Here is a 3,206-nt window from a genome sequence, read left to right on the forward strand (position 1 = left end):
TCTGTCCAGGCCTGGTGGGGGCCCCCCTGCCTCTGTGGCTTAGCACTTCCACTCTGGGGCATCCAGAGGCTTCGCGGTGTAAATGCCAGTGCCTCCTATCACACGGGGGCTGGGCAGGTGTCTGGCCACACGACTTCCTGTCCCCCGTCCACCCCTCCCCTGCCAGCTGGCAGCAGGAGGTCTCCAGCTGGCCATGCTCACTGTAGGGAAGTCAAATTTCCAGTCTCCCCCAGGAGGACTGCCCCAGGCTGTGCCCTCTGCCCAGCTTAGCCCTGGCCTCCCTTTATCATGGCTTCATCAAGGTCCTGAGCCCCATCTAAGCTGTGCCAAGAACTCTGGCCCACCCCCGAGCCACCCCTGAGGCTGGGAGAGCAGCCAGCAATGCGGGGGTGGGGTGGAAGGGATGGAGGGAGGGATGCATCCAGAACTAGGGAGCCTGAGAGGACGCTGTGCTGGGGTCTACCCACCCAGCTCTCCTGCCAGGCTGTGAGCCTGGCCTGCTCCCTTGCAAGTCACTGCCCAGAACACTTGGCCTGGCCCTGGGCCATGAATAAATGGAGGTGCCAGCATCTTGGGGGTCCAGGGGGCTTTATAGGGGTGGGGGTTTGAGCGTCAGTCCCGGGGGTCTGTGTTGGGGTGAACTCTGGAAGCTTGGCGTGGGGAGGACACTTGTGTTCAGGGTTGTTTAGAGCTGCTCAGGCATGGTTGGACTTGGGGCCTGGGCACCAAGACCCACACGGGGCTGCGGCTGCCCATTGCAGGCAGATGGTCCACCCTTTCCCTGGTGTACACGCCTCCTGTGGGCATCCGGTGGGGGAGGGGTGGCCAAGGCAATCTCAGTGTTTCTGGAATGTAACTTGAGTATTTGGAAGCAAGCACTATGAAAATCTCAGAAAGAAAGTTTAATGACAAATCGGAAACTAACAACAAAACCCAAGTCATCGTTTGTTAGCTGTGTCTGCAGAGGGGACCATGGCAAGGTGAATTCTGATCCAGTAGAATCCGGGCTATGTGCCCGGGTCTGCTTTACTTGAGGGGTGGTGAGACTCTGCCCACACTCTCGGCCACCCCGCCCCCCCCACCCCCCCAAAGCCCAGTTGGCCTCCGGAGGGGGAAGTGGGGCAGGAAGGTGCTGGCAGTGGGAGGAGCTTTGGTTTTGAACATCTAGACCTGCCTCTGCCTGTTACACACAGGCTCTTGGTAAATCACTGTGCCTCAGTTTCCCATCTGTGGAAGGAATAATAAGCATGGTGTCTACCACTCAAGGTCAAGGAGGGAAAATGACGTAAGCACCTGTGTTAGTTGGCCCACAGCCCTTGGGGCCATCCACTGAATCATCTGTTACGGTGTGCCTTTTCTGCGCCAGGCTCTGGGGGTGCAGGGGAAACCAAGGCAGACACGGGGCTCTTCCTGGGATCCGTCTATCCACCTGCCCTGCCAACCTGTCCCTGTAGGAGCTAGGCTGGGCTTCCCTCAGTTCCAGAGGCCAGAGCCTCTTCCCGCCTCTCCCCTCCCCGCCAAGCCTTTGAACTTGTTGGCCCCACGATTCCTAATCGCCCCCTTTCCCTAACACACCCCAACCCACCCTTCGGGTCTCCGCCGCCCAGGGGGACACCTTCAGGCACCCCCTCCGTGCGTTTGCCCCCTGTGTGGCCAATGGCCTTCTTGAGGTCCACATTCTTCACCGGAGTACCGGAGAAGGGCTCCGGCTCACACCCGGACTAGCTGTCTTCGGGGTCGCCTACCCGCTGCGCCTTAGTTTCCAGCGTCAGCGAGAACCGCCCCAGTCCCCACCTCCTGGGGGTTGCGGTGGAGAGTCCGCGAGACGGGGCATCAAAGCCCCGAGCGAGGTGCCCACTGGGCAGTAAAGGCCGTATACGTGCCACTCTCGTTACTGTAATTCTGTAGCCACTATTTTCAGGCTGCGGGGCCCGAAGGGCGGTGCTTCGACCTCTAACCGCGGCGCGGCACCTGGAGTGTGCCAGAGCCTCGGCATCCTGCGCACCTGCCTGAGGTCCCGGGGAGGGGGGCGGGGGGCCGCACCTTCGGCGGGGAGGGAAGCGGCGGCGGCCCGGTTTCACGGCGAGCCGGGCAGGCACACAGTAGGTGCTCAAGACACGGCCGGCCTGCTGACGCCGGGGAGCCAGCGGCCTGGTGAGTGCACGCTCCCTCCCACACTACGCGTGGGGATGCTCAGGCTCCCCATGCGGTCATTAAGGGTGTATCCGCCTCCGACGACACCCACTCTCACAACAAAGAAGCTCGCCTTGCGTGGGGCCACCTCCCCTCGGCGCCACCGGCACCCCGGGGGGCGAGGAGCGAGCCCGCCCACCCGTCCGCCCGTCCCTCGGCGCTGCCCCCCGCCCGGGCTCAGGAGCTGTTCCCCGGCGGGTGCAGCGGCGCGGAGGGCCCGCACGGGGGACCAGGCGCACAGGCCTCGCAGGGCACGAGAGCGCAACGCGGCGCGGAGCCGGGGTGGCGCCCGAGGGGCGCGCGGCGACGCCGCCTCCAGCCGCGATTTAAAGGGCAGCGAGGGGCGGAGGGATCCCTGCCGACCCTCAGCGCGGATCCCTCCGCCGCGGGCGAAGCGAGGGGACGACTCGGCTGGCCTCCCTCAAAATTCGCTTTTTGTCCCTCCGCCGCCGGGAGCACCCAGCGAGGAACTCGTTTCCTGCCCGTGTTTCTCCGCCTCCCCCCCCCCCCCCCCCGCGAGGCCCGTAAAAGCAACAGAGGCGGCAGGGGTGGCGCGAGGCGGCGTGGTGTCCCTCCGCCCGGCCGAGGGCACTCCTTTTCGTGTCCTTCCACCGTTCCCGGGCGGCGTCCGGGCGGCTCACCGGGGGCGGCGACGCGTCTGCGGCGCGAGAGGCGAGGCTCCGGGGCTATGAGGTGAAGGCGCCCGGACACCGGCGGCGGCGCGCGCGGCGCCAGGACCCGGGACGCGGACCCCCGGCGGAGGCGGCCTCTGGGGCGCCGCGGCCGCGCGAGAGGCGAGGTGAGGCCGGGCGCGGGGACGCGGGGGCGCGGCGCGGTGGGGGCGGGGGGCTCCGGCCGCGGCTGGGACTTATTTCCCGGCAGCGGATGGAGCGGACGGTGCTGCGGCGGCAGGCGCCGCCATCTTGGATTTTACTCTCCATTTTTCTCGGGAATTATATTTTGGTGATTAATTTTCTGGGGGGCCGGGAAAGTGCCGCCCGGCAGCGCGGATC

At 65.7% G+C, this 3,206-nt stretch overlaps 1 protein-coding gene across 2 annotated transcripts in view; it reads left to right on the top strand.

The window, feature by feature from the left end:
- The first annotated feature begins 2,725 nt into the window (after positions 1-2,725).
- KMT5B (lysine methyltransferase 5B) overlaps positions 2,726-3,206 on the top strand; it is a 56,288-nt gene continuing 55,807 nt past the window's right edge. The window contains exon 1 of one of the 2 annotated variants that reach the window (XM_049642018.1): positions 2,726-2,992. The gene's annotated coding sequence lies outside the window, so the exon portion shown is untranslated. The remainder of the gene's footprint in view (positions 2,993-3,206) is intronic. The other variant, XM_049642003.1, reaches the window with a different exon arrangement.

The sequence above is a fragment of the Panthera uncia genome, chromosome D1, assembly GCF_023721935.1.
Source record: "Panthera uncia isolate 11264 chromosome D1, Puncia_PCG_1.0, whole genome shotgun sequence".
Taxonomy (NCBI): domain Eukaryota; kingdom Metazoa; phylum Chordata; class Mammalia; order Carnivora; family Felidae; genus Panthera; species Panthera uncia.